The following is a 21590-nucleotide window of genomic DNA, read 5'->3' on the forward strand; positions in this document are numbered from 1 at the left end:
TCCACTTTGTGGTAACAAATATTTTTTTCATCCTAAAATGCCAGCTACACGTGTTACAAAGGGAAAGGGAGATCACCCATAATGCAGCTAGCCAATCAGCAGCTAGCCAGCCCCTATGATGTCATAACCCTATAAAAGCTTCATCTCGTGTGGTGTCACCTATTTCACTGTGAGCTGAGCTTAGGACGAGACGTCACCAGCGCTAGGGGCAGTGTTCTAAAAAGCCTTTAATTGTAGAATATTGGATAGGGACAGTGCGGGGAGATCATAGGGAGAGCCCTCAGACGCTGTAAGGAGACTGCAGGGACTGTAATCTGAAGCTGAAGGGATGCATAGAAGACAGCCCACCATTCATCAATCCCTGTGTAGGGCACAGAGCTAACTAACTGAGCAGTGTCCGCCTTGTGTAATAGAGAAGCAATTCTATAACAACTTGATTCTCACATTTGGACGGATAACCTGTCTAATTCTACTGTTATTAGGTGCCCTCTATATGTAATAGAGAAGCAATTCTATTAGGCCTTGATTCTCAAATTGGGTTGAATAACCTCTCTCCTTCTACTCTTATTGGGGTGCCCATATTGGCATTAACCTATTTTATATATACAGTTACTGTACAGTATGTCCAACAGGCAGGGGCCTGGGCCCTCCAAAGGAACAGGCAGTGGCAACAATGTTGCTGTATCCGTCACAAGTAGCAGTAGAAGAAGAGGGGGTGGTAGCAGCAACAGGCCAGAGCTGCCGGTGTCATCCAGCGGTGGGGTTTGGACCAGCAATCCAGCTGTACTTGAATGGCTGACTCAGTCTTCAACATCATCTCAACTGACATCAACCACACACAACCAGGAGTCTGTGAGTTCCTCTGACACCACACAGCTGGCATTGCCCAGAAACAAGCTCTGTGCCCTCACCTGTCCTGAACCAGCCTCGTTCCTTTGCTTCTCCTTCTGCCAGGCAACTAATGTACATTTCTGGCTCTGTTCCGCTTTTCAGCTAGGAAGATTCTACTGAGGACAGTCAGAATCTACTGTCCAGCCCAGATTTGGAGGAGAGGTCTGCTGCGTCCTCCTGTAGGTCTACAAATAGCAATGATGACAGTCACGTTGGAGCAGGGGTTGGTGAGGGTGACATAAGTGACTAGCAGACAGCAGTGGATTTTGATGTAGTCGATCGCACGTGGGAGCCGGGTGAAGAGGGGGCATTATCTTCATGGGGGGAGGGTGACAGCAGGCCCATGAGACAGTGGCGGGATTGGCAGCGTTCCGCTGAGCCAGCAGGGTGCAAGTGGTGCCGTGAGCCATAAGGGTGGCAGCAGTGTGAGATCGGGAGCCAAACATTCCCGGGGTAGATATTCTGCTACTCAGGTGCCTACCTGGCCTGAAACAACCAGCGGTGCACAGGTTCATAGAGGTCACGGCAGGCAGTCATCGCGGTGAGGTGGGGGCAAACTGCCCTAGTGGCCGGTGTGGGAATTTTTATCAAGTCATCGGAGGACATCAGCGTGGCCGTAAGTAGGATCTGTGGGCAGAAGGTGAAGCTGTGTAAAGTAATTAACAAGGAAGAAGACAGAATACTGTATATATACTACAGAGGACAGTATACTGTATATATACTACAGAGGACAGTATACTGTATATATACTACAGGACAGTATACTGTATATATACTACAGAGGACAGTATACTGTATACATATACTACAGAGGACAGTATACTGTATATATATACAACAGAGGACAGTATACTGTATATATACTACAGAGGACAGTATACTGTATATATATATATACTACAGAGGACAGTATACTGTATATATACTACAGAGGACAGTATACTGTATATATACCACAGAGGACAGTATACTGTATATACAGACGTGGACAAAATTGTTGGTACCCTTTGGTCAATGAAAGAAAAAGTCACAATGGTCACAGAAATAACTTTAATCTGACAAAAGTAATAATAAATTAAAATTCTATAAATGTTAACCAATGAAAGTCAGACATTGTTTTTCAACCATGCTTCAACAGAATTATGTAAAAAAATAAACTCATGAAACAGGCATGGACAAAAATGATGGTACCCCTAGAAAACACAGAACATAATGTGACCAAAGGGACATGTTAATTCAAGGTGTGTCCACTAATTAGCATCACAGGTGTCTACAACCTTGTAATCAGCCATTGGGCCTATATATATGGCTCCAGGTAATCACTGTGTTGTTTGGTGATATGGTGTGTACCACACTCGACATGGACCAGAGGAAGCAAAGGAAAGAGCTGTCTCAAGAGATCAGAAAGAAAATTATAGACAAGCATGTTAAAGGTAAAGGCTATAAGACCATCTCCAAGCAACTAGATGTTCCTGTGAGTACAGTTGCACATATTATTCATAAGTTTAAGATCCATGGGACTGTAGCCAACCTCCCTGGACGTGGCCGCAGGAGGAAAATTGATGACAAATCTAAGAGACGGATAATCCGAATGGTAACAAAAGAGCCTAGAAAGACTTCTAAAGAGATTCAAGGTGAACTTCATGCTCAAGGAACATCAGTGTCAGATCGCACCATCCGTCGTTGTTTGAGCCAAAGTGGACTACATGGGAGACGACCAAGGAGGACACCATTGTTGAAAACGAATCATAAAAAAGCAAGACTGGAATATGCCAAACTACATGTTGACAAGCCACAAAGCTTCTGGGAGAATGTCCTGTGGACAGATGAGACAAAAATCGAAGTTTTTGCCAAGGCACATCAGCTGTATGTTCACAGACGAAAAAATGAAGCATATCAAGAAAAGAACACTGTCCCTACTGTGAAACATGGAGGAGGCTCTGTTATGTTCTGGGGCTGCTTTGCTGCGTCTGGCACAGGGTGTCTTGAATCTGTGCAGGGTACAATGAAATCTCAAGACTATCAAGGAATTCTAGAGAGAAATGTACTAGCCAGTGTCAGAAAGCTTGGTCTCAGTCGCAGGTCATGGGTCTTGCAACAGGACAATGACCCAAAACACACCGCTAAAAACACCCAAGAATGGCTAAGAGGAAAAAATTGGACTATTCTAAAGTGGCCTTCTATGAGCCCTGACCTCAATCCTATTGAGCATCTTTGGAAGGAGCTGAAACATGCAGTCTGGAAAAGGCACCCTTCAAACCGGACACAACTGGAGCAGTTTGCTCATGAGGAGTGGGCCAAAATACCTGCTGAGAGGTGCAGATGTCTCATTGACAGTTACAGGAAGCGTTTGATTGCAGTGATTGCCTCAAAAGGTTGCGCAACAAAATATTAAGTTAGGGGTACCATCATTTTTGTCCATGCCTGTTTCATGAGTTTATTTTTTTACATAATTCTGTTGAAGCATGGTTGAAAAACAATGTCTGACTTTCATTGGTTAACATTTATAGAATTTTAATTTATTATTACTTTTGTCAGATTAAAGTTATTTCTGTGACCATTGTGACTTTTTCTTTCATTGACCAAAGGGTACCAACAATTTTGTCCACGTCTGTATACTACAGAGGACAGTATACTGTATATATACCACAGAGGACAGTATACTGTGTATATATATATACTACAGAGGACAGTATACTGTATATATATATACTACAGAAGACAGTATACTGTATATATACTACAGGACAGTATACTGTATATATACTACAGAGGACAGTATACTGTATATATACTACAGAGGACAGTATACTGTATATATACTACAGGACAGTATACTGTATATATACTACAGAGGACAGTATACTGTATACATATACTACAGAGGACAGTATACTGTATATATATACAACAGAGGACAGTATACTGTATATATACTACAGAGGACAGTATACTGTATATATATATATATATACTACAGAGGACAGTATACTGTATATATACTACAGAGGACAGTATACTGTATATATACCACAGAGGACAGTATACTGTATATATACTACAGAGGACAGTATACTGTATATATACCACAGAGGACACTATACTGTGTATATATATATATACTACAGAGGACAGTATACTGTATATATACTACAGAGGACAGTATACTGTATATATATATACTACAGAAGACAGTATACTGTATATATACTACAGAGGACAGTATACTGTATATATATATATATACACACTACAGAGGACAGTATACTGTATATATGCTACAGAGGACAGCATACTGTGTATATACTACAGAGGACAGTATACTGTATATATATATATATATATATATATATATATACTACAGAGGACAGTATACTGTATATATACTACAGAGGACAGTATACTGTGTATGTATATATATATATATATATATATATACTACAGAGGACAGTATACTGTATATATATACTACAGAGGACAGTATACTGTATATATATATATACACTACAGATAACAGTATATATACTACAGAGGACAGTATACTGTATATATACTACAGAGGACAGTATACTGTATATATATATACTACAGAGGACAGTATACTGTATATATATATATATACTACAGAGGACAGTATACTGTATATATACTACAGAGGCAGAGAACTATATATATATACACACTACAGAGGACAGTATACTGTATATATACTACAGAGGACAGTATACTGTATATATACTACAGAGGCAGAGAACTATATATATATACACTACAGAGGACAGTATATTGTATATATACTACAGAGGACACTATACTGTATATATACTACAGAGGACAGTATACTGTATATACACTACAGAGGACAGTATACTGTATATATACTACAGAGGCAGAATACTGTATATATATACACTACAGAGTACAGTATACTATATATATATATATATATATATATATATATGTATATATTATACTACAGAGGACAGTATACAGTATATACACTACAGAGGACACTATACTGTGTATATATACTACAGAGGCCAGTATACTGTATATATACTACAGAGAACAGTATACAGTATATATACTACAGAGGCAGAATACTGTATATATATATATATATATATATACACTACAGAGTACAGTATACTATATATGTATATATTATACTACAGAGGACAGTATACTGTATATATACTACAGAGGACAGTATACTGTATATACACTACAGAGGACAGTATACTGTATATATACTACAGAGGACACTATACTGTATATATACTACAGAGGACAGTGTACTGTATATATACTACAGAGGCAGAATACTGTATATATATACACTACAGAGGACAGTATACTGTATATATACTACAGAGGACACTATACTGTATATATACTACAGAGGACTGTATACTGTATATATACTACAGAGGGCAGTATACTATATATATACTACAGAGGACAGTATACTGTATATATACTACAGAGGCAGAATACTGTATATATATACACTACAGAGGACAGTATACTGTATTAATACTACAGAGGACACTATACTGTGTATATATACTACAGAGGCCAGTATACTGTATATATATACTACATAGGCCAGTATACTGTATATATACTACAGAGAACAGTATACAGTATATATACTACAGAGGCAGAATACTGTATATATATATATATATATATATATACACTACAGAGTACAGTATACTATATGTGTATATATTATACTACAGAGGACAGTATACTGTATATACACTACAGAGGACAGTATACTGTATATATACTACAGAGGACACTATACTGTATATATACTACAGTGGCAGAATACTGTATATATATATACACTACAGAGGACAGTATACTATATATATACTACAGAGGACACTATACTGTATATATACTACAGAGGGCAGTATACTATATATATACTACAGAGGACAGTATACTGTATATATACTACAGAGGCAGAATACTGTATATATATACACTACAGAGGACAGAATACTGTATATATACTACAGAGGAGTATCTACAATTTTCATAGTCATGAAAATAAAAAAAACTCTTTGAATGAGAAGGTGTGTCCAAACTTTTGGTCTGTGCTGTATATATTATACTACAGAGGACAGTATACTGTATATATATATGTATATATTATACTACAGAGGACAGTATACTGTATATATACTACAGAGGACAGTATACTGTATATATACTACAGAGGACAGTACACTATATATATACTACAGAGGAGAGTATACTGTATATATATATACTACAGAGGCCAGTATACTGTATATATACTACATAGGCCAGTATACTGTATATATACTACAGAGGACAGTATACTGTATATATATACTACAGAGGGCAGTATACTGTATATATATATACTATAGAGGACAGTATACTGTATATATACTACAGAGGAAGAATACTGTGTATATATATATACACACTATAGAGTACAGTACACTATATATATATATATATATATATATATATATATGTATATATTATACTACAGAGGACAGTATACTTTATATATACTACAGAGGACAGTATACTGTATATATTTTACAGAGGCAGAATACTATATATATTTACCCTACAGAGTACAGTATACTATATATATGTATATATTATATTACAGAGGACACTATACTGTATATATACTACAGAGGACACTATACTGTATATATACTACAGAGGAAAGTATACTGTATATATATATTACATAGGACAGTATAGTATATATACTTCAGAGGACAGTATACTAATTTTGAGGACTGAGACTATGGACTCTTTACTGTAAGAGCAGTGAGACTATGGACTCTATACTGTAAGAGCAGTGAGACTATGGACTCTATACTGTAAGAGCAGTGAGACTATGGACTCTTTACTGTAAGAGCAGTGAGACTATGGACTCTTTACTGTAAGAGCAGTGAGACTATGGACTCTGTACTGTAAGAGCAGTGAGACTATGGACTCTTTACTGTAAGAGCAGTGAGACTATGGACTCTATACTGTAAGAGCAGTGAGACTATGGACTCTATACTGTAAGAGCAGTGAGACTATGGACTCTATACTGTAAGAGCAGCGAGACTATGGACTCTTTACTGTAAGAGCAGTGAGACTATGGACTCTTTACTGTAAGAGCAGTGAGACTATGGGCTCTATACTGTAAGAGCAGTGAGTCTATGGACTTTGCACTGTAAGAGCAGTGAGACTATGGACTCTATACTGTAAGAGCAGTGAGACTATGGACTCTTTACTGTAAGAGCAGTGAGACTATGGACTCTATACTGTAAGAGCAGCGAGACTATGGACTCTTTACTGTAAGAGCAGCGAGACTATGGACTCTTTACTGTAAGAGCAGTGAGACTATGGACTCTTTACTGTAAGAGCAGTGAGACTATGGACTCTTTACTGTAAGAGCAGTGAGACTATGGACTCTTTACTGTAAGAGCAGTGAGACTATGGACTCTTTACTGTAAGAGCAGTGAGACTATGGACTCTTTACTGTAAGAGCAGTGAGACTATGGACTCTATACTGTAAGAGCAGTGAGACTATGGACTCTTTACTGTAAGAGCAGTGAGACTATGGACTCTTTACTGTAAGAGCAGTGAGACTATGGACTCTTAACTGTAAGAGCAGTGAGACTATGGACTCTTTACTGTAAGAGCAGTGAGACTATGGACTCTTTACTGTAAGAGCAGTGAGACTATGGACTCTTTACTGTAAGAGCAGTGAGACTATGGACTCTTTACTGTAAGAGCAGTGAGACTATGGACTCTTTACTGTAAGAGCAGTGAGACTATGGACTCTTTACTGTAATAGCAGTGAGACTATGGACTCTTTACTGTAAGAGCAGTGAGACTATGGACTCTATACTGTAAGAGCAGTGAGACTATGGACTCTTTACTGTAAGAGCAGTGAGACTATGGACTCTATACTGTAAGAGCAGTGAGACTATGGACTCTTTACTGTAAGAGCAGTGAGACTATGGACTCTATACTGTAAGAGCAGTGAGACTATGGACTCTTTACTGTAAGAGCAGTGAGACTATGGACTCTATACTGTAAGAGCAGTGAGACTATGGACTCTTTACTGTAAGAGCAGTGAGACTATGGACTCTTTACTGTAAGAGCAGTGAGACTATGGACTCTTTACCGTAAGAGCAGTGAGACTATGGACTCTATACCGTAAGAGCAGTGAGACTATGGACTCTATACCGTAAGAGCAGTGAGACTATGGGCTCTTTACTGTAAGAGCAGTGAGGCTATGGACTCTTTACTGTAAGAGCAGTTAGACTATGGACTCTTTACTGTAAGAGCAGTGAGACTATGGACTCTTTACTGTAAGAGCAGTGAGACTATGGACTCTTTACTGTAAGAGCAGTGAGACTATGGACTCTTTACTGTAAGAGCAGTGAGACTATGGACTCTATACTGTAAGAGCAGTGAGACTGTGGACTCTTTACTGTAAGAGCAGTGAGACTATGGGCTCTTTACTGTAAGAGCAGTGAGGCTATGGACTCTTTACTGTAAGAGCAGTTAGACTATGGACTCTATACTGTAAGAGCGGTGAGACTATGGACTCTATACTGTAAGAGCAGTGAGACTATGGACTCTATACTGTAAGAGCAGTGAGACTATGGACTCTATACTGTAAGAGCGGTGAGACTATGGACTCTATACTGTAAGAGCAGTGAGACTATGGACTCTATACTGTAAGAGCAGTGAAACTATGGACTCTTTACTGTAAGAGCGGTGAGACTATGGACTCTATACTGTAAGAGCAGTGAGACTATGGACTCTTTACTGTAAGAGCAGTGAGACTATGGACCATTTACTGTAAGAGCAGTGAGACTATGGACTCTTTACTGTAAGAGCACTATGTTGACTCCTCATGCTGTTGCCACCCTCACCACTATGTGACTGGGACATTGTGTTGACTCCTCATGCGGTTACCACCCTTCCCACTCTGTGACAGGGCCACTGTGTTGACTCTTCATGCTGGTGCCCCCTCACCAATCTCTCACTTAGCAACTATGTTAACTCCCCATTCTGCTGCCACCTACCTGATGCCACACAGCTGCTGCCTCTACTGCCATCTTCACCTACTGCCACTATGTTCTGCTTTTACTGCCACTATGTTGACTCCTCATGCTGTTGCCACCTCACCGCTTTGTGACTGGGCCACTGTGTTAACTCCTCATGCTTTTGCCACTCTTCCCACTCTGTTCCGAGGCCACTATGTTGACTCCTCATGCTGGTGCCACCCTCAACACTCTGTGACGGGGCCACTATGTTGATTCCTCATGTTGTGGCCCCCCACCTCCTCATTCTGTGACTGGGCCACTGTGTTGACTCCTCATGCTGTTGCCACTCTCACCACTCTGTGACTGGGCCACTGTGTTGACTCCTCATGCTGTTCCCATCGTCACCACTCTGTGACTGGGCCACTGTGTTGACTCCTCATGCTGTTGCACCCTCACCACTCTGTGACTGTGCCACTGTGTTGATTCCACATGCTGTTCCCACCCTCACCACTCTGTGACTGGCCCACTGTGTTGACTTTGTATGCTGTTGCCACCCTCACTACTCTGTGACTGGACCACTGTGTTGATTCCACATGCTGTTCCCACCCTCACCATTCTGTGACTGGGCCACTATTCTGACTTCTCATGCTGTTCCCACCCTTACCACTCTGTGACTGGGCCACTGTGTTCACTCCTCATGCTGTTCCCACCCTCACTACTCTATGACTGGGCCACTGTGTTGATTCCACATGCTGTTCCCACCCTCACTACTCTGTGACTGGGCCACTGTGTTGATTCCACATGCTGTTCCCACCCTCACCATTCTGTGACTGGGCCACTATTTTAACTTCTCATGCTGTTGCCACCCTTACCACTCTGTGACTGGGCCACTATGTTGACTCCTCATGCTGTTCCCACCCTCACCACTCTGTGACTGGCCCACTGTGTTCATTACACATGCTGTTTCCACCCTCACCACTCTGTGACTGGCCACTGTGTTGATTCCACATGCTGTTCCCGCCCTCATCACTCTGTGACTGGACCACTGTGTTGACTCCTCATGCTGTTCCCACCCTAACCACTCTGTAACTGTGCCACTGTGTTGATTCCACATGCTGTTCCCACCCTCACCACTCTGTGACTGGACCACTGTATTGACTCCTCATGCTGTTGCCACCCTCACCACTCTGTGACTGGACCACTGTGTTGACTCCTCATGCTGTTGCCACCCTTACCACTCTGTGACTGGCCACTGTGTTGATTCCACATGCTGTTCCCACCCTCATCACCCTGTGACTGGACCACTGTGTTGACTTCTCATGCTGTTCCCACCCTTACCACTCTGTGACTGGGCCACTGTGTTCACTCCTCATGCTGTTCCCACCCTCACTACTCTGTGACTGGGCCACTGTGTTGACTTCTCATGCTGTTCCCACCCTTACCACTCTGTGACTGGGCCACTGTGTTGATTCCACATGCTGTTCCCACCCCCTACTCTGTGACTGGACCACTGTGTTGATTCCACATGCTGTTCCCACCCCCTACTCTGTGACTGGACCACTGTGTTGACTCCTCATGCTGTTGCCAGTGGGTTTTTATTTGCTTTTACTTTGGTTTGGCTAGGAATTTGCTAGGTCTGCTGGTGACCTGCAGGACGATGCTTAGGTCCAGATACTGTACAAGTCCTGCCTGTCATACTGACGCACAGTAACTCTTTCACTACCAGAAAGGACTAGCTATGCATGTTACTGCACGGTGATGTTACACTCTCCCTACAGGCCCAGATATAGCTGACTTAATGTGCTTTGTGACAAATTAATTCGGAATGAAACAAATTTCTTGGAGGAATTTGGCGAAGCAACCAAATAGAATTTTTGAAAGATTCACTCATCTCTAGTCACCAGCCCACTGACCAAGGAGCCACTCGGACCACTGAGCCACAGACCGTAGGCCTTTCACCAGGGAACCAGCCCTCTGAGAGACAGATGGACAGGTAGCTCAGGCCTTCCTCAGCATCAAACCCTTCTTCTGCCAGGGAAGAGACTGAAGAAGCCACTATGTTGACTCCTCATGCTGGTGCCACCCTCAACACTCTGTGACGGGGCCACTATGTTGATTCCTCATGTTGTGGCCCCCCACCTCCTCATTCTGTGACTGGGCCACTGTGTTGACTCCTCATGCTGTTGCCACTCTCACCACTCTGTGACTGGGCCACTGTGTTGACTCCTCATGCTGTTCCCATCGTCACCACTCTGTGACTGGGCCACTGTGTTGACTCCTCATGCTGTTGCACCCTCACCACTCTGTGACTGTGCCACTGTGTTGATTCCACATGCTGTTCCCACCCTCACCACTCTGTGACTGGCCCACTGTGTTGACTTTGTATGCTGTTGCCACCCTCACTACTCTGTGACTGGACCACTGTGTTGATTCCACATGCTGTTCCCACCCTCACCATTCTGTGACTGGGCCACTATTCTGACTTCTCATGCTGTTCCCACCCTTACCACTCTGTGACTGGGCCACTGTGTTCACTCCTCATGCTGTTCCCACCCTCACTACTCTATGACTGGGCCACTGTGTTGATTCCACATGCTGTTCCCACCCTCACTACTCTGTGACTGGGCCACTGTGTTGATTCCACATGCTGTTCCCACCCTCACCATTCTGTGACTGGGCCACTATTTTAACTTCTCATGCTGTTGCCACCCTTACCACTATGTGACTGGGCCACTATGTTGACTCCTCATGCTGTTCCCACCCTCACCACTCTGTGACTGGCCCACTGTGTTCATTACACATGCTGTTTCCACCCTCACCACTCTGTGACTGGCCACTGTGTTGATTCCACATGCTGTTCCCGCCCTCATCACTCTGTGACTGGACCACTGTGTTGACTCCTCATGCTGTTCCCACCCTAACCACTCTGTAACTGTGCCACTGTGTTGATTCCACATGCTGTTCCCACGCTCACCACTCTGTGACTGGACCACTGTATTGACTCCTCATGCTGTTGCCACCCTCACCACTCTGTGACTGGACCACTGTGTTGACTCCTCATGCTGTTGCCACCCTTACCACTCTGTGACTGGCCACTGTGTTGATTCCACATGCTGTTCCCACCCTCATCACCCTGTGACTGGACCACTGTGTTGACTTCTCATGCTGTTCCCACCCTTACCACTCTGTGACTGGGCCACTGTGTTCACTCCTCATGCTGTTCCCACCCTCACTACTCTGTGACTGGGCCACTGTGTTGACTTCTCATGCTGTTCCCACCCTTACCACTCTGTGACTGGGCCACTGTGTTGATTCCACATGCTGTTCCCACCCCCTACTCTGTGACTGGACCACTGTGTTGATTCCACATGCTGTTCCCACCCCCTACTCTGTGACTGGACCACTGTGTTGACTCCTCATGCTGTTGCCAGTGGGTTTTTATTTGCTTTTACTTTGGTTTGGCTAGGAATTTGCTAGGTCTGCTGGTGACCTGCAGGACGATGCTTAGGTCCAGATACTGTACAAGTCCTGCCTGTCATACTGACGCACAGTAACTCTTTCACTACCAGAAAGGACTAGCTATGCATGTTACTGCACGGTGATGTTACACTCTCCCTACAGGCCCAGATATAGCTGACTTAATGTGCTTTGTGACAAATTAATTCGGAATGAAACAAATTTCTTGGAGGAATTTGGCGAAGCAACCAAATAGAATTTTTGAAAGATTCACTCATCTCTAGTCACCAGCCCTCTGACCAAGGAGCCACTCGGACCACTGAGCCACAGACCGTAGGTCTTTCACCAGGGAACCAGCCCTCTGAGAGACAGATGGACAGGTAGCTCAGGCCTTCCTCAGCATCAAACCCTTCTTCTGCCAGGGAAGAGACTGGAGAAGCCGCTCAGTGCACTGCCTGGAATTCCTCCAGTAAATAAGCCCCCTGGTTACTGCAGATCCTGATTCTCTGGACTGATTTCCCATTGGAGTGCACCACATCTTACCATCCCTTCTGGAGAGCAGCAACACGTGGTGGCACCTCGACAGTGTCCGGGGGACCCAGCATAGCATTGGGGGTACTTCAAACCCAGCCACTGCACTTCTACTGGGACAGGGGACACCCCATATTTGTCAGAGGCCGGCGTCAGTCCTGATCTGGATTTGGGCATTACTAATCCTTGCTCCAGCAGAGTTTCCAATCTAATGCCAGACACAGGATCAGATTATGGGCTGTGGCCTGAGTCCTATAGAGTCCCAGGATCTGGATCTAGGGGATTTAGCAACACAGAGAGGAATATAGTATAGAGTTGGATCTGGTGTAACCGTTATGGAGAGGGCAGGTGGGGTCCTCGCTGCAGACAGTCCCCTGCGGCTGCATCGGGTGTGCAGTGCCCTATATTTAGCTTGTTCCCCCCGGGCAGCTCTCAGTATTACACTGAACATACAAGTAGACGACATTCTGACATTCTTCAGGACCAGGTGTCTCTTTTGAGTGTGCATTTAGGACAGGTTTGTGTTCTCTAGAGAGACATCGGGTGGTCTCGCCAGGAACGTCCGGATACATCCTGTGGGAAGATGTCTCGTCTTGAAGATCTTCTCCCATGTAATCATCATTGGCGGCGCTCGAACCTGAAGATTAATGACCCTCCTGCAAGACATCAAGACAACACCCGATAATATTTCACTGCAATCCAGACGGTGCTCAGAGAGGGTGGAATCCCATCGTCCAGTTACCTGGGCCTGGCCGAGAATGTCCTGCCCTGTACATGCAGATTATGTCCTACTCTGCCCTGTACATATAGATTGTATCCAGCCCTGTACATATGGATTACGTCCTGCACTGTACATATAGATCACGTCCTGCCCTGTACATATAGATTATATCCTGCACTGTACATATAGATTACGTCCTGCACTGTACATACAGATTACATCCTGCACTGTATATATAGATTGTATCCTGCACTGTACATGTAGATTGTATCCAGCCCTGTACATATAGATGACGTCCTGCACTGTACATATAGATTACGTCCTGCACTGTACATATAGATTACATCCTGCCCTGTACATATAGATTACATCCTGCACTGTACATATAGATTACGTCCTGCACTGTACATATAGATTGTATCCTGCCCTGTACATATAGATTACATCCTGCACTGTACATATATATTGTGTCCTGCACTGTACATATAGATTACATCCTGCACTGTACATATAGATTACGTCCTGCACTGTACATATAGATTACGTCCTGCACTGTACATATAGATTACATCCTGCACTGTACATATAGATTACATCCTGCACTGTACATATAGATTATATCCTGCACTGTACATATAGATTACATCCTGCACTGTACATATAGATTACATCCTGCACTGTACATATAGATTACATACTGCACTGTACATATAGATTACGTCCTGCACTGTACATATAGATTGTATCCTGCACTGTACATATAGATTACTTCCTGCACTGTACATATAGATTACGTCCTGCACTGTACATATAGATTACATCCTGCACTGTACATATAGATTACATCCTGCCCTGTACATATAGATTACGTCCTGCACTGTACATATAGATTACATCCTGCCCTGTACATATAGATTACGTCCTGCACTGTACATATAGATTGTATTCTGCACTGTACATATAGATTACGTCCTGCACTGTACATATAGATTACTTCCTGCACTGTACATATAGATTACATCCTGCACTGTACATATAGATTACATCCTGCCCTGTACATATAGATTACGTCCTGCACTGTACATATAGATTGTATTCTGCACTGTACATATAGATTACGTCCTGCACTGTACATATAGATTACGTCCTGCACTGTACATATAGATTACATCCTGCCCTGTACATATAGATTACATCCTGCACTGTACATATAGATTACATCCTGCACTGTACATATAGATTACGTCCTGCACTGTACATATAGATTACGTCCTGCACTGTACATATAGATTGTATCCTGCACTGTACATATAGATTACGTCCTGCACTGTACATACAGATTACATCCTGCACTGTATATATAGATTGTATCCTGCCCTGTACATATAGATTACATCCTGCACTGTACATATAGATTACGTCCTGCCCTGTACATATAGATTACGTCCTGCACTGTACATATAGATTACATCCTGCCCTGTACATATAGATTACATCCTGCACTGTACATATAGATTACGTCCTGCACTGTACATATAGATTGTATCCTGCCCTGTACATATAGATTACATCCTGCACTGTACATATATATTGTGTCCTGCACTGTACATATAGATTACATCCTGCACTGTACATATAGATTACGTCCTGCACTGTACATATAGATTACGTCCTGCACTGTACATATAGATTACATCCTGCACTGTACATATAGATTATATCCTGCACTGTACATATAGATTACGTCCTGCACTGTACATATAGATTGTATCCTGCACTGTACATATAGATTACTTCCTGCACTGTACATATAGATTACGTCCTGCACTGTACATATAGATTACATCCTGCACTGTACATATAGATTACATCCTGCCCTGTACATATAGATTACGTCCTGCACTGTACATATAGATTACATCCTGCACTGTACATATAGATTACGTCCTGCACTGTACATATAGATTGTATTCTGCACTGTACATATAGATTACGTCCTGCACTGTACATATAGATTACGTCCTGCACTGTACATATAGATTACATCCTGCCTTGTACATATAGATTACTTCCTGCACTGTACATATAGATTACGTCCTGCACTGTACATATAGATTACATCCTGCCCTGTACATATAGATTACATCCTGCCCTGTACATATAGATTACATCCTGCACTGTACATATAGATTACGTCCTGCACTGTACATATAGATTGTATCCTGCCCTGTACATATAGATTACGTCCTGCACTGTACATATAGATTGTATCCTGCACTGTACATATAGATTACGTCCTGCACTGTACATATAGATTGTATCCTGCACTGTACATATAGATTACATCCTGCCCTGTACATATAGATTACGTCCTGCACTGTACATATAGATTGTATCCTGCACTGTACATATAGATTACATCCTGCCCTGTACATATAGATTACATCCTGCACTGTACATATAGATTACATCCTGCCCTGTACATATAGATTACTTCCTGCACTGTACATATAGATTACATCCTGCCCTGTACATATAGATTGTATCCTGCCCTGTACATATATATTGTGTCCTGCACTGTACATATATATTGTGTCCTGCACTGTACATATAGATTACATCCTGCACTGTACATATAGATTACATCCTGCACTGTACATATAGATTACTTCCTGCACTGTACATATAGATTACGTCCTGCACTGTACATATATATTGTGTCCTGCACTGTACATATAGATTACGTCCTGCACTGTACATATAGATTACATCCTGCACTGTACATATAGATTACTTCCTGCACTGTACATATAGATTACGTCCTGCACTGTACATATAGATTACATCCTGCACTGTACATATAGATTACGTCCTGCACTGTACATATAGATTACGTCCTGCACTGTACATATAGATTACATCCTGCCCTGTACATATAGATTACTTCCTGCACTGTACATATAGATTACGTCCTGCACTGTACATATAGATTGTATCCTGCACTGTACATATAGATTACATCCTGCACTGTACATATAGATTACGTCCTGCACTGTACATATAGATTACTTCCTGCACTGTACATATAGATTACATCCTGCACTGTACATATAGATTACATCCTGCCCTGTACATATAGATTACGTCCTGCACTGTACATATAGATTACATCCTGCCCTGTACATATAGATTACGTCCTGCACTGTACATATAGATTGTATCCTGCCCTGTACATATAGATTACATACTGCACTGTACATATAGATTACTTCCTGCACTGTACATATAGATTACATCCTGCACTGTACATATAGATTACGTCCTGCACTGTACATATAGATTACTTCCTGCACTGCACATATAGATTACGTCCTGCACTGTACATATAGATTACATCCTGCACTGTATATATAGATTACGTCCTGCGCTGTATATATAGATTACATCCTGCCCTGTACATATAGATTACATCCTGCGCTGTACATATAGATTACATACTGCACTGTACATATAGATTACGTCCTGCACTGTACATATAGATTGTATCCTGCACTGTACATATAGATTACGTCCTGCGCTGTACATATAGATTACGTCCTGCACTGTACATATAGATTACATCCTGCACTGTACATATAGATTACGTCCTGCACTGTACATATAGATTACATCCTGCACTGTACATATAGATTACGTCCTGCACTGTACATATAGATTACATCCTGCACTGTACATATAGATTACGTCCTGCACTGTACATATAGATTACATCCTGCACTGTACATATAGATTACATCCTGCACTGTACATATAGATTACTTCCTGCACTGTACATATAGATTACGTCCTGCACTGTACATATAGATTACGTCCTGCACTGTACATATAGATTACATCATGCGCTGTACATATAGATTACATACTGCACTGTACATATAGATTACTTCCTGCACTGTACATATAGATTACATCCTGCACTGTACATATAGATTACGTCCTGCACTGTACATATAGATTACTTCCTGCACTGTACATATAGATTACGTCCTGCACTGTACATATAGATTACATCCTGCACTGTATATATAGATTACGTCCTGCACTGTATATATAGATTACATCCTGCCCTGTACATATAGATTACATCCTGCACTGTACATATAGATTACATCCTGCCCTGTACATATAGATTACGTCCTGCACTGTACATATAGATTGTATCCTGCACTGTACATATAGATTACGTCCTGCGCTGTACATATAGATTACGTCCTGCACTGTACATATAGATTACATCCTGCGCTGTACATATAGATTACATACTGCACTGTACATATAGATTACATCCTGCACTGTACATATAGATTACATCCTGCACTGTACATATAGATTACATACTGCACTGTACATATAGATTACGTCCTGCACTGTACATATAGATTGTATCCTGCACTGTACATATAGATTACTTCCTGCACTGTACATATAGATTACGTCCTGCACTGTACATATAGATTACATCCTGCACTGTACATATAGATTACATCCTGCCCTGTACATATAGATTACGTCCTGCACTGTACATATAGATTACATCCTGCCCTGTACATATAGATTACGTCCTGCACTGTACATATAGATTGTATTCTGCACTGTACATATAGATTACGTCCTGCACTGTACATATAGATTACGTCCTGCACTGTACATATAGATTACGTCCTGCACTGTACATACAGATTACATCCTGCACTGTATATATAGATTGTATCCTGCCCTGTACATATAGATTACATCCTGCACTGTACATATAGATTACGTCCTGCCCTGTACATATAGATTACGTCCTGCACTGTACATATAGATTACATCCTGCCCTGTACATATAGATTACATCCTGCACTGTACATATAGATTACGTCCTGCACTGTACATATAGATTGTATCCTGCCCTGTACATATAGATTACATCCTGCACTGTACATATATATTGTGTCCTGCACTGTACATATAGATTACATCCTGCACTGTACATATAGATTACGTCCTGCACTGTACATATAGATTACGTCCTGCACTGTACATATAGATTACATCCTGCACTGTACATATAGATTATATCCTGCACTGTACATATAGATTACGTCCTGCACTGTACATATAGATTGTATCCTGCACTGTACATATAGATTACTTCCTGCACTGTACATATAGATTACGTCCTGCACTGTACATATAGATTACATCCTGCACTGTACATATAGATTACATCCTGCCCTGTACATATAGATTACGTCCTGCACTGTACATATAGATTACATCCTGCCCTGTACATATAGATTACGTCCTGCACTGTACATATAGATTGTATTCTGCACTGTACATATAGATTACGTCCTGCACTGTACATATAGATTACGTCCTGCACTGTACATATAGATTACGTCCTGCACTGTACATATAGATTACATCCTGCCTTGTACATATAGATTACTTCCTGCACTGTACATATAGATTACGTCCTGCACTGTACATATAGATTACATCCTGCCCTGTACATATAGATTACATCCTGCCCTGTACATATAGATTACATCCTGCACTGTACATATAGATTACGTCCTGCACTGTACATATAGATTGTATCCTGCCCTGTACATATAGATTACGTCCTGCACTGTACATATAGATTGTATCCTGCACTGTACATATAGATTACGTCCTGCACTGTACATATAGATTGTATCCTGCACTGTACATATAGATTACATCCTGCCCTGTATATATAGATTACGTCCTGCACTGTACATATAGATTGTATCCTGCACTGTACATATAGATTACATCCTGCCCTGTACATATAGATTACATCCTGCACTGTACATATAGATTACATCCTGCCCTGTACATATAGATTACTTCCTGCACTGTACATATAGATTACATCCTGCCCTGTACATATAGATTGTATCCTGCCCTGTACATATATATTGTGTCCTGCACTGTACATATATATTGTGTCCTGCACTGTACATATAGATTACATCCTGCACTGTACATATAGATTACATCCTGCACTGTACATATAGATTACTTCCTGCACTGTACATATAGATTACGTCCTGCACTGTACATATATATTGTGTCCTGCACTGTACATATAGATTACGTCCTGCACTGTACATATAGATTACATCCTGCACTGTACATATAGATTACTTCCTGCACTGTACATATAGATTACGTCCTGCACTGTACATATAGATTACATCCTGCACTGTACATATAGATTACGTCCTGCACTGTACATATAGATTACATCCTGCACTGTACATATAGATTACGTCCTGCACTGTACATATAGATTACGTCCTGCACTGTACATATAGATTACATCCTGCCCTGTACATATAGATTACTTCCTGCACTGTACATATAGATTACGTCCTGCACTGTACATATAGATTGTATCCTGCACTGTACATATAGATTACATCCTGCACTGTACATATAGATTACGTCCTGCACTGTACATATAGATTACTTCCTGCACTGTACATATAGATTACGTCCTGCACTGTACATATAGATTACATCCTGCCCTGTACATATAGATTACGTCCTGCACTGTACATATAGATTACATCCTGCCCTGTACATATAGATTACGTCCTGCACTGTACATATAGATTGTATCCTGCCCTGTACATATAGATTACATACTGCACTGTACATATAGATTACTTCCTGCACTGTACATATAGATTACATCCTGCACTGTACATATAGATTACGTCCTGCACTGTACATATAGATTACTTCCTGCACTGTACATATAGATTACGTCCTGCACTGTACATATAGATTACATCCTGCACTGTATATATAGATTACGTCCTGCACTGTATATATAGATTACATCCTGCCCTGTACATATAGATTACATCCTGCACTGTACATATAGATTACATCCTGCCCTGTACATATAGATTACGTCCTGCACTGTACATATAGATTGTATCCTGCACTGTACATATAGATTACGTCCTGCGCTGTACATATAGATTACGTCCTGCACTGTACATATAGATTACATCCTGCGCTGTACATATAGATTACATACTGCACTGTACATATAGATTACATCCTGCACTGTACATATAGATTGTATCCTGCCCTGTACATATAGATTACATACTGCACTGTACATATAGATTACATCCTGCACTGTACATATAGATTACATCCTGCACTGTACATATAGATTACGTCCTGCACTGTACATATATATTGTGTCCTGCACTGTACATATAGATTACGTCCTGCACTGTACATATAGATTACGTCCTGCACTGTACATATAGATTACATCCTGCACTGTACATATAGATTACATCCTGCACTGTACATATAGATTACTTCCTGCACTGTACATATAGATTACGTCCTGCACTGTACATATAGATTACGTCCTGCACTGTACATATAGATTACATCCTGCGCTGTACATATAGATTACATACTGCACTGTACATATAGATTACTTCCTGCACTGTACATATAGATTACATCCTGCACTGTACATATAGATTACGTCCTGCACTGTACATATAGATTACTTCCTGCACTGTACATATAGATTACGTCCTGCACTGTACATATAGATTACATCCTGCACTGTATATATAGATTACGTCCTGCACTGTATATATAGATTACATCCTGCCCTGTACATATAGATTACATCCTGCACTGTACATATAGATTACATCCTGCCCTGTACATATAGATTACGTCCTGCACTGTACATATAGATTGTATCCTGCACTGTACATATAGATTACGTCCTGCGCTGTACATATAGATTACGTCCTGCACTGTACATATAGATTACATCCTGCGCTGTACATATAGATTACATACTGCACTGTACA

The sequence above is a fragment of the Bufo gargarizans genome, chromosome 6, assembly GCF_014858855.1.
Source record: "Bufo gargarizans isolate SCDJY-AF-19 chromosome 6, ASM1485885v1, whole genome shotgun sequence".
NCBI classification, from domain to species: Eukaryota; Metazoa; Chordata; class Amphibia; order Anura; family Bufonidae; genus Bufo; species Bufo gargarizans.